Source organism: Cebus imitator, unplaced genomic scaffold (genome assembly GCF_001604975.1).
Source record: "Cebus imitator isolate Cc_AM_T3 unplaced genomic scaffold, Cebus_imitator-1.0 Scaffold65, whole genome shotgun sequence".
Taxonomy (NCBI): Eukaryota; Metazoa; Chordata; class Mammalia; order Primates; family Cebidae; genus Cebus; species Cebus imitator.
This window is the reverse complement of record NW_016107380.1, coordinates 7,324,842-7,337,738: the sequence shown is the minus strand read 5'-3', so window position 1 is coordinate 7,337,738 and position 12,897 is coordinate 7,324,842.

Here is a 12,897-nt window from a genome sequence, read left to right as displayed (position 1 = left end):
AGAAAAGAAAAGAAAATTACAAAAAAAAGTAATAGTCACACATAAGGTTAAATGGTCTAGGCTAAATGTTGCCTTAAACCAGGTGTGGGAAAACTGTATATAGCCCATGAACCTAGTTTAACCTGCAGTCTGTTTTTGTAAAGTTTTATTGGAACACAGCCAGGCTCATTCATCTAGGTATAATAATACAAGTCTACTTTGTCATACAACAACAGAATCGAGTAATTGTAGTAGAGAATCGATGGCTTGCAAAAGCCTTAAATATTTACTATCTGGCCTTTTGCAGAAAGAATATGCTGGCCCTGCCTTAGACTCAACTCTTGGAAGTCACCACAGGCCCTCCATTTTAGGGCTATTTTGTCAATGCAAGGACTTTAGTTATGTGTACTACTCTTACCCACTAGTAAATGCTCCAATTTTTACCAGAATAAAGTAGAGTATCTACCTCTCCTTGCTTATTTTGCTTTTTCTTTACTTCAAAACTACATTTAACATTCACTTTCCCAAAATAATGAGAAATTTTGATTATGCCAGTTCTAGTTAAGGAAATATTTGATTTTTAAGACGCCTCTTTGCCTTTTTTCAACAATGGCTCCACCTTTTGCTTGGCATCTTCAGTTGATGGCGTCTTACTACTTCATACTAGGTGCTCATTTGTTGTCCATCTCCACGTGACTTTCCCATTTCCTCATCCTCAGCCACTGACAATCAACTTATTTTTAAAAAGCAGGCCTATGGCACTAACAAGCCACAGTAAAGATCTGCAAGTTCCCTCTGCCCGCACTTCCCGCTTTGAAATCAAGTCTGCTGGGTCAGCCCACTTCTCACATTTCACATGTACAGATGCAGGACTTCATGCACAGGCGCCCTTACACACACACATTGACATATAGCCTGCATTTCTTTATTCTACTTCTTTGAGACTAAACTTTTCCTTCAGTATGAAGTCTGGTTTATTACTCCTTATTTTTTAGGGCTTGAATTCTTCCTAGGTAGAAAATGCTGGGAGCTCTAAAAACTTGGCATATTCTGAAAAGAGTGTATTGCAGCCATTTTTTTTCCTATTATTACGGACACGTGGGTGGCAGCATAAGTAGGTAGGCCTCACGTTCGTTTTTGATGTTCAAACCATGTATTAGATATTCAAAATACTTGATAAATAATTTTTAAGAGTGCACACCAGCTGGGCACAGTGTCTCATGCCTGTAATCCCAGTGCTTTGGGAGGCCGAGGTGGGAGGATCACTTGAGGCAAGGAGTTCAAAACAAGACTGAGCAACATAGCAAGACCCCAGCTCTACAAAAAATTTAAAAATTAGAGGGAGGCTGAGGTGGGAGAATTGCTTAAGCCCAAGAGTTGGAGGTTACTGTGAGCTATGATTGTGCCACTGTACTCTAGCCTGGCAACAGAGCAAGACACTGTCCCTTAAAAGGAGAGAGAGAGAGAGAGACAGAGAGGACTCCTTTGAAGATTGACCATTTTTATAGGCAACATGAAAAAATGTTGACGTAGAAGATTCCAGATCATTGACTTCCTAGAGAATTTCAAACCTAGGAGAACTGTTTCTATGCTTTCTTTTGTTTTTGCAGTAAGCCCACAGCTCTCCACTGAATATGTAAAATATTTTAAATTTTGCTAAAATTTAATGTAATAGAGGTTTTGCAGGGGCCACTTTTAAATCTAGTGAAATTCTTGCTAAAAAAGAGTCATTATGAAATGGCAGATTCATTTATCTTTTCTGCATCAAAATCTATAGTGCAGAGGGAAATAGCTTCTCACCACTCTAGGCAAGGCACAGGACCCATGGCAGAGGACCTGGTGAGTTGGACATTCCTGACCATGAAAAAAAGGGAGGATGTAAAGGAGGTGGAAGAAGAAGAGGAGAAGAAGGAAAAGAAACAGAAGTGAGATGTTTAAGGGCTGTTGTTATATATTTCTTTTTTTTTGATCTCCTGGTCTCAAGCAATCCTCCTACCTCACACCTCCACCAAGTAGTTGGGCATACAGGCATTCACCACTATGCCTGACTAATTTATGTATTTTTTGTAGAGATGGAGTTTCACCATGTTATTCAAGCTGGTCTTGAACTCCTGGACTCAAGCAATCTGCCCCCCTTGGCAACCCAAAGTGTTGGGATTACAGGTGTGAGCCACACACCCAGCCTCTTGTTGTATCTTTCCTTTAATGAATTGTCTCTTCATATTATTTAATGCTTTTTCCTAACACTTTTAGATAAGTTTTTAATATATTAGACATATTGGACCTTTATGATATTGCAAATATTTTCTCCCAGTTTATCAACCTGACTTTGTTTATGGTATTTTTGCCATGCAAATGGATTTTTTTTTTTTTTTGTCAAGGCGAGGTTTCACCATATTGCCCAGGCTGGTCTTGAACTCCTGGGCTCAAGCAATCTGCCCACCTTGGCTTCCCAAAGTGTCTGGATTACAGTTGTGGGCCACTGCACCTGACCCCTTTCTTTCCTTTCCTTTTTTTTCTTTTCTTTTCTTTCTTTTCTTTTCTTTTCTTTTCTTTTCTTTTCTTTTCTTTTCTTTCTTTTCTTCTTTCTTTCTTTCTTTTTTTCTTTCTTTCTTTCTTTTCTTTCTCTCTCTTTCTCCCTTTCTTGTCTCCTTCCTTCCTTCCTTTCTCTTTTTTCTCCCTTTCTTTCCTCCCTTTCTTTTTTTCCTGTCTTTCTCTTTTCTTTCTTTTCCTCTCTTTCTTTAAAACATTCTTTCTCCAACATAAGACCTAACACCATAAGAGCTCTAGAAGAAAACCTAGGCAAAACAATTCAGGACATAGGCATAGGCAAGGACTTCATGACTAAAACAACAAAAGCATTGGCAACAAAAGCCAAAATAGACAAATGGGACCTAATTAAACTCCAGAGCTTCTGCACAGTGAAAGAAACAATCATTAAAGTGAATCGGCAACCAACAGAATGGGTAAAAATTTTTGCAATCTACCCATCTGACAAAGGACTAATATCCAGAATCTACAAAGAACTAAAAAATATTTACATGAAAAAAACAAGCCCATTAAAAAATGGGCAAAGGATATGAAAAGACACTTTACAAAAGATGACATATATGAGGCCAATAAACATGAAAAAGTGCTCATCATCACTGGTCATTAGAGAAATGCAAATCAAAACTACATTGAGATACCATCTCACGCCAGTTAGAATGGTGATCATTAAAAAATCTGGAGACAACAGATGCTGGAGAGGATGTGGAGAAATAGGAACATTTTTGCACTGTTGGTGGGAGTGTAAATTAGTTCGACCATTGTGGAAGACAGTGTGGTGATTCCTCAAGGACCTAAAAATAGAAATTTCATTTGACCCAGTAATCCCATTACTGGGTATATATCCAAAGGATTATAAATTGTTCTACTATAAGGGTACATGCACACAAATGTTCACTGTGGCACTGTTTACAATAGCAAAGATGTGGAACCAACCCAAATGCCCATCAATGATAGACTGGACAGGGAAAATGTGGCACATATACACCATGGAATACTATGCAGCCATAAAAAACAATGAGTTCGTGTCCTTTGTAGGGACATGGATGAACCTGGAAACCATCATCTCAGCAAACTGACACAAGAACAGAAAATCAAACACCGCATGTTCTCACTCATAGGCGGGTTAAACAATGAGAACACATGGACACAGGGAGGTCTGTGGAAGGGAACTAGGAGAGGGACAGCGGGGGGTGGGGAGTTGGGGAGAGATAGCATGGGGAGAAATGCCAGATATAGATGTTGGGGAGGAAGGCAGCAAACCACATTGCCATGTATGTACCTATGCAACAATCTTGCATGTTCTTCATGTATACCCCAAAACCTAAAACACAATAAAATATATATTAAAAATAATAGTAATTTAAAAAAATTTTTTAAAACATTCTTTCTCTTTCTCTCTCATTTTTCTTTCTATTTCTCCTCCCTCCCTCCCTTCCTTCTTTGCTTTCCTTCTTTCTTTCTTTTCTTCCTTTTTTCTTTCCTTCTTCCTCTTTCTTTCCTTTTCTTTCTTTCTTTCCTTCCTTCCTTTTTCTTTCCTTCCTTCCCTCTTTCTTTCTCCTTCCTTCCTTCCTTTCTTTCTTTCATTCTTCTTTCTTTCTTTCTTTCTTCAGGTTCTCACTCTGTCACCCATGCGGTAGTGCAGGGTAAAGTTATCCTCCTGCCTTAGCTTCCCAAAGTGCTGGGATCACAGGCCTCAGTCATAGCACCTGGCTAACTTTTATTTTTATGTAATCACATTTGTCTGTTTTTCTTTCATTGCATCTGGACTTTCAGTCATAGTGAGAAAGTCTTTCCTGACACCCAAGGTAAAGATGACACCCATGAAATGAAAAATTTTTTCTTTTCTTTCCTTTTTTATTTTTTTGAGACAGAGTTTTGCTCCATCACCCAGGCTAGATAGAGTGAGGTGGAGTGATCTCAGCTCACTGCAACCTCCGCCTTCCGGGTTCAAGCGATTCTCCTGCCTCAGCCACCCTAGTAGCTGGGATTGCAGTCACACAGCTCCATACCTGGTTAAATTTTGTATTTTTTTGGTAGAAACGGGGCTTCACCATCTTGGCTAGGCTGGTATCAAACTCTTGACCTCGTGATCCACCTGCCTTGGCCTCCCAAAGTGCTGGGATTACAGGCATGAGCCACTGTGCCCGGACTAAAAATTTTTTCATTTTTCACATTTAGATCTCCGATCCATTTGGAGCTTATTCTTATGTGAGAAATAAGTTTATTCTTATATATGTGAAATATAAATCTGATTTTATTTTTTTCCAAATGATTAACCAGTTGTTTTAACACCATTTATTACAATTCTTTCTTGGTTCCAGTAACTTGAAATGGTACCTTTATCATTTACAGTACTAAAGTTTCATATGAGTTTGGGTTTTTTTCTAGACTAACTATTCTACTCCACTGGTGTCCCTGTGTATGTCATTTGCCAGTACCATACTGTTTTAATTCTAAAGGCTTTATAGTGTTTTTTCAGTCTGGGAGGGCTACTGGGCTCATCCCTTCTCAAAGATTTTCTTTTTTAGTGTTCTCTATTATTGCATGTTTATTTTTCATATGAAGTTAAGTATCAACTTGTCTAGCTTCATGAAAAAAAGTTAGAATTTGAAGTGGAGGTGGAGGCTAAGTTAAACTTACAAATTAATTTAGGGAAAACTGACATCTTTATGATAGTAAGTCATCCTATCAGAATATGAGATGTTCTTTCTTTTATCAAAGTTAATTTTGTCTCCTTTAGCAGAGTTTTAAAGTTTTCCTCATATAGCTTTGCACATTTCTTATTAAGTGTATCCCTAATATTTTATCTTGTTTGTTGCTATTATAATCAGGATTTTCTCCATCATTGTATCTCTAGATGGTTCCTGCCTGTGTATATGAAAGTTATTGGTTTTCACATAGTATTGTTATATTCTGCTATTCTATTCAATTGTTTGAATTAATTTTATCATTAATTCTCTAGGGTTTTCCAGGCCCACCATTGTATCATCCAAAAACAGCTAATACATTTTTTATGGAAATTGTCAAGTTGATTTTAATACTTATATGAAAACGCAGTGAATCTAGAAGAAGCAAAACTGACACCACCTGATTTCAGATTTCACTATAAACCACAGTAGTTGTGACGGTGTGCTATTGGGGTGAGGGCAGACAGATCCATACACAGAATAAACAGCCTAGAACTGAGAGTCACCAAGACAGTTAAATGGGGAAAAGAAAGTCTTTTTGAATAATTGGTGCTGCACAACTGGTTACACACGTGGAAAAGAAATAAACCTCGATTGATTACTACTACTTCCTGATCGTCACTGCTTTTTTGTGATCTTCATTGTATCATCTATGAAATGATTATGTTATAGGTCCACAGTTTCTTACCTATGGATCCAAAATCGAAAATTCTCTAAAAGCTGCAAGTTTCTCTCTAAGACTTTTGGTGCCAAAACCCAATCTTACCTGGATTCGTTTGGTTACAGACCTGATCTGAAATGATTTGAGGCTACTTGTAGTCGCTATGTAATTTATTATAGTCACACGTTTCACTACAAATATACACATTTACTTGATTATACGTTGTTACTTGTAGACCCTGCCGATTGTGTTGCATACTATATAGTATATGCAATATATTACCTTACTAAAATCCAAAAATTTCCAAATTCATACATATATATGAATTAAATACTCCATGTATAGCACTTAGTACGGTGTCTGGCACAGTCTAGCCCCTCAATGTAATATAGGGGTAATACTGGCCAGGTGTGGTGGCTCATGCCTGTAATCCCAGCACTTTGGGAGGCTGAGGTGGGTGTTCGAGAGCAGCCTGGCCAACATGGTGAAACCCTTTCTCTACTAAAAATACAAAAATTGGCTGGGCATGGTGGTGGGCACCTGTAATCCCAGCTACTCCAGAGGCTGAGGCATGAAAATCACTTGAACCTGGGAGGCAGAGGTTGCAGTGAGTAGAGATCGTGCCACGGCAATCCAGCCTGGGCAACAGAGAGAGATCCTGTCTCAAAATAACAACAATAATAATAATATAGGGGTAATACTACCACTATTAATAGTACTACTACCTCCATAACTACTATTATCATTACTATTATTCTAAATTGTAGGAGTAGTCAATAAAGTGACTAAATACAAACTAAGAGAAATGAATAACAACAGTAGAGGTTTAAAGGACTTGTGCAGTATCTGTAGGTGCGTCAAGCCTCCCTAGAGTCTACAGGGAAGTGGCATTGGGGATTCAACAGAGATACCCAGGTGGAGATGATGAAACAAAGCTGACATCCTGTCGGGAAACTTGCCTCCTGCTCTGGCTCTTGGGTGGGGATTCTCCATGCGTTGCTAAATTTAGAGAACCTGAAGGGATTTGAAGATGCGGCATGCTGCCTGACAGACCACAGTCAGGAAAAGATTGTTACCATCCAAAAGGCATTTACTTTTCAGGGAAAGAGAGGAGAGGATAAATAAATACATGAGGAAAAAATAGGGATGGGAAAGAAAGAAGAACAAGAGAAAAACTGCTTTTCCTCCTCCTTTTTCTTCAGTCAGTGCCTGTCTCGCATCTGTGGTGACTCTGACTGGTGACCCCAGGGGAAAAATCAGTCGACTGTACAAACCCTGAAGGGGTGGTAACTGAGGACAACAGGTGAAGAATGACTACCTGGAATAGTCACCTCCGCACACTTCGGGCCAAATCCCCAAGGCTGACAGCTGGCACTTAGAGAAGGCGCTCCTCCTCATTTACTCGCTAGAAGAGCGTATCACATACAATGGACGAGAATCAAATTGATAACTATTGTGAACATGAACATTGGAAGTAACATATATGTAATATACAAATACAGATTTATTGTTGTCCTATAAAGGGGAATACATCCCAACCCTCTTTTAGGATTAGCATAATTTTGTTATCAAACCAGGAAAAGACATTATTAGAGTAGAAAGCTATAGGCTTATTTTACACATAAATATAGATTCAAGAATCCTTTAAAAAATTAGCAGATCAAATTCAACAACACATAAGGAAGGTAATACCCTTGCCCAGTTGGGTTTATCTCAGGCATGCATGTGTGTTTTGTTTGTTGGTTTGTTTTAGCTTTGTATGATTTTACTTTCTGTTTGGAAAACTTTACAAATTTAAAGTAATAAATGTATTCATTTTCTTATTCTTTCCAGAAGTTCAATTTTTAAAAGAACATTACTGCTTTAAAATTTCAAAACATACAACAGAGTCTGTGCTTGTAACATTTTCAGATTTGTCTGTGATAGCTTGATGTTATAAAGAGAGGAAGGGAGATTAGCTGTGAGTGGAGAAAAGAGGGAGAGAATATTCTTATGATAAATGTTAGTAAAATTAAGAGAAATAATGGGTACTGCCACTCACTATGTAAAAACTTCCTGCCGTTTTAGCACAACCTGGTGGCGATAAATTTTAGGTACAGAAAACATCAGAAAAATCAATAAAGTTTTCTAATTACTTGAAATCTACTTATAGTATGCTACTATAATTTTTTCAATTCAGAAATCTAAATATACACATTCAGAGCACTTAGAAAAAAATAATATATGCCTTGCACAAACAAAAGACTTTTCCAAAAAAGGAGTTAGCCAAAAGCAATAGCATAATTACAGAATTATAGTAAGCTGAATTTGTACACAATATTATTTAAGTAAACATCAGAAAGTAAAATAAACACTACCCTCTCTCCCCTCATCAAATTACTTTTATAAAACCTAATATTGGTACTCCAAAGAACAAAAGTATAAAAACTACTGTATGACTACCCATGAGAATATACACCCTGCTTTATTTCATTTCTTCAGGATCCTTCCTTTTAACACTCAGCTCCTACAGCAACTACTTCATTGGAAGAAAAGTCTAAAAAAATAATAGCCAGGCGTGATGGTTGGCAACTATCATTCCAGCTACTTGGGAGGCTGAGATGCAAGGATCTCTTAAGCCCTAGAGTTCAAGGCTGCAGTGAGCCATGATCTCGCCACTGCATTCCAGCTTGGACAGAGCAAGACTATGTCTCCAAAAAAAAAAAACATTAAGGCTTTATGGCCAAGCATGGTGTCTCACGCCTATAATCCCAGCACTTTGGGAGTCTGAGGAAGGAGGACTGCTTGATGCCAGGAGTTTGAGATCACCCTGGGCAACATAGCAAGACCCTGTCTTTACAAAAAAATACAAAAATTAGCCAGGCATGGTGGTGTATGCCTACTGTATTCCTAGCTACTTGTAAAGATCACTTAAGCTCAGGAGTTCAAGGCTGCAGTGAGCCAAGATCACACCATCCCCTCCAGCCTGAGCAACATAATGACACACACACACACAATAATAAAGCTTTATATGAGTGGTCATGGTTATTGATGTTCTTATTCGTTATAACAGAAAATCTGTATATACTGTTACAGCTAAATGGCATTTGGTATATGGCATGCCAGTCTTCCACATGTACTGAAGTTTAAGAAAGACTTGGATCCAGTATGTATTCTGGATGTCAGGAGGAAAAAAAAGGCTTGGAAACCAGATTATCCTATTATTTAAAATATTTAAAATTACATTATTTTAGGAACAGAGAACCAAATATAATTTGATATTATAATAAAATAGTTTTGCTCTAGCTCTTTTCACTATTTACACTTTTCCTCCCTATATTAAGTTGTAAGTCCTTGAGAAATATACTTAACACTGAACTTCCCAATATATTTGGGAGCGTATGATGGGAATGTTAAGTGTAAAATAGTACAGGTAGTTAATGTTAACAGAGCTCAGAGGAAATTTCCCTCCAGGGTAACTACAAAGATGTTTTCTATGCTGCATTTGTCCTGAGATGTTCATGTAACTCATTCCTCTATCTCACTCATTACCTAATACTCATTACAGACACTCATATTGTGCTCATATGTGCTCTCTAAGCTCATCTGAACAGAACTGAGTCAATGATTTGAGTTATGATTTTCTCCATTGTCCTAAGGATTGTACATAATTAGTACCATTCTAGATGACACAGGAACTTATGAATTTTCTCTGAAAACCTAATTGAGAAAGCCTGTGACCGACACTAACCTACCTCCTCTTCGCCCCTACTCCTAAACTGCTCTAGCCTCAAACCCATCCTGTCACCAATGACTGACATTGTCCTGTCTGCACCCAGATCGAGAAGCAGCACAGGGAAAAGTTATTCTAAAACATCCAACTTTATATATTTAAGCTTCATCTTTCCTCATAAGCTATAATTTTTCTCTTCCATTCCTACCTTTGTCAAGCTCAGCATATAACAAGTCATCTTTTTGTGACATCAGTGTCTTCAAAGTCTTTCTGGAGATCTAGAATCTATAATTTCTAAGTATTTTGCATAACATATAAAGTACCATATAAATTGAGTTATCCTATACATGTGAACTGATGATGAAAGATGAATTATTCTGCTCCAGCAGATGGTGTGGATTTTGAAAACCTTTGCTTGACTCTCCTAAATGGATAAACAAATGCTAAAGAAATATGGCTTTCAACTACAGTGAGGTTTTTGTGACATGTGCTAACTGGAAAAGGTACATTTTACTAAGCCATAACAAATAATTTTAAAAGAATCTCATTCCACACTCTATGGATCTTTGTCATTATACGGCAATGTAGTTTGAAACTAGATTATTTTCCTTGCTGACACTGAGAAGCAACAGTTTGTTTAGCTTATGTAGTGATGACCTTTTTCCTCTTAAAGGTGACAATGATTCTAAAACAAGAACATCTGAAAACAGTTGAAAAAACCATCCCAATATCTCAATATATTGGAACAGTGGTCGTATCACACTATACTATAGACCATGGGTTGGCAATTTTTTTCTGTGAACGGACAGACAGTAAATATCAGGCTGTGTGGGCTACAATTTCTATGGGAGCTAGTCTGCCACTGTAACAGAAAAGCAACCATAGACAACAAGTAAAAGAATGATCTTGGTTGTGTTCCAGTAAACTTTACTTATGAACACAAAATATTCATGTTAATTTTTGTGTATCATAAAAGTCTTTAAAAAATATTTAAAATTATAAACACAATTCCTAGATCCCAGGCCATAAAAAGCAGGCAGCAGGCTGGATTTGGTCCATAGGCCATAGTCGGCTGTTTCTTATACAGGCTCTTATACGTATGCAAAGTGTTTCAAATTCCAGAGACTGTGGAGACGTTTCATTTTTTAGAGTTCTCATTTTAAAATATGTACAATACAAGTTTTCTTTCTGGATCAATATACTCATGTGAGAGAAAATAATTCAGAAAAAAATATAATTCCTTACAAGAAGGGAAAAGCTGTAAAACAAATGTTTCATCTTATATAATTAGGACATGTAAAATTAAAGATTAACATATTTATTCTATGCAACATAAAATAATATGCATAGATCTGGTACGTAATGTCTTGGTTTTGACTTTGGAAAAAAGACACCGAGTAAAAGGTGTATAAATTTCTCAGTCCCTTTTATAAAAAGTTGCAACTGAAACCAGCAATCACTTGTGTGTAAAACCATCAACTCTGAATATAATATGAATTATACCTAGGAACTGGAATTTACCTAGATGAGCTCTGGCTGCTTTTTGAAAAATGCACAATTATATCACAGAACACTGAGGCTTCTTTCCCTCCAACGCTCTGTGATTCTTCTAATTAGTTCTGTATTTTTTGCATCTGGGTTCTGAGCTTTAAATATGGGTAGTTGTTCTTTAGAAAACCGAAGGTAAGAACTTACAGGTTTCTTTGGATAACTTGCCAAGGCAGATGAAAACCATTTCAGTAAATACACAAAACCGAAGGGGGATCGCAGTCGACTTCCACAGCCGCTGCACAGCTCCGCTCCAGACCTTCCCAGGGCACTCAGCACCCCCGACATGCTTTAGAGAAATGCCATCGCCCCAGCCGACGAGGTAGTGACTGGGCCCCAATCTCGGAGAGCCTCCTGGCACGACAGAACAACCCCAGCAATGACAACTCAAACCTGAACCCGTGTGCGACCCTCCGGAGTTTGTTCCTGCCACTCGCAGGGTTGCATATGTTAGTTTAATATTAGAAAAACCATAACTATAATTGACCACAATAGCAGATTAAGAAAAGAGAAGATTTGTAATGATCTCAAGGTTTATGTTGATAAAATCCAACATAAATTCATAATAAAAGCTTTTAGAAAACTAGAAATATAGGCAATTTCCTTAACTTCATAAAAATATCTATATGGCTGAGTGCAGTGACTCACGCCTGTAATCCCAGCACTTTGGGAGGCTGAGGCAGGTGGATTATGAGGTCAGGAGTTCGAGACCAGCCTAGCCAACATGGTGAAACCCCATCTCTGCTAAAAATACAAAAATTAGCTGGGCATGGTGGTGCAGGCCTGTAGTCACAGCTACTCGGGAAGCTAAGGCAGGAGAATCACTTGAACCCGGGAAGTTGCAGTGAGCCGAGATTGTGCCACTGCACTCCAGCCTGGGCAACAGATCCATATCAAAAAAAAACCCCAAAAGGTCTAGAAAAAGCCTTTAAGCAAACATCATTCTATATGGGAAAACACCAGAAATATTTTCTTTAAAACAAGATGTTCAGTCTTACCACTCTTCAATAGCAATAAAAAAATTAGAATAATAAAGAGAAACCATTTGTATTTATAGATGGCATTATTATTTCCACAGAACAAACAAAATAATTTATAGGCCAGGCATGGTGGGTCACTCCTGTAATCCTAATACTTCGTGAGTATCGCTTGAGACTTGGAGGTGCATCCAGGTGGGTCAAGGAGGATCACTTGAGGCCTGGAGTTTGAGGCCAGCCTGGGCAGCATAGCAAAACCTCATCTCTACAAAAAATTTAAAAATGAACCAAATGCGATGGCTCATGCCTGTAGTCCCGAGTACTGGGGAGGCCGAGGCAGGAGGATCTTTTGAGCCCAGGAGTTGAGGCTACAATGAGCTTTGATAGTGCCACTGCACTCCAGCCCGACAACAGAGCAAGAACACATCCTATCCCGCCCCCATCCCTGCAAAAAGAAGAATTTACAGATGGTATGTTAGAAATAGGAAAGGTTAGCAAATTAGCAAGACAGTTGCATTTCCAAACACCAGCAACGAACAGCTAGAGATTGAAATGAGAAAGAAGACATCATTTGTAATACTTCAGAGAATATCAAGAGCCTAGAAAAAAATTCTAGCAAAACATGCATAAAACATATACAGGGAATTTTTTTAAAATTTATTTTTTAGAGACAGGGTCTTACTCTGTCACCCAGGCTGGAGTGGTGTGGCACCATCACAGCTCACTGCAGCCTTGAATAACGTAACCAAAATGAATGAAATATAGCAACATGAAACAATACGG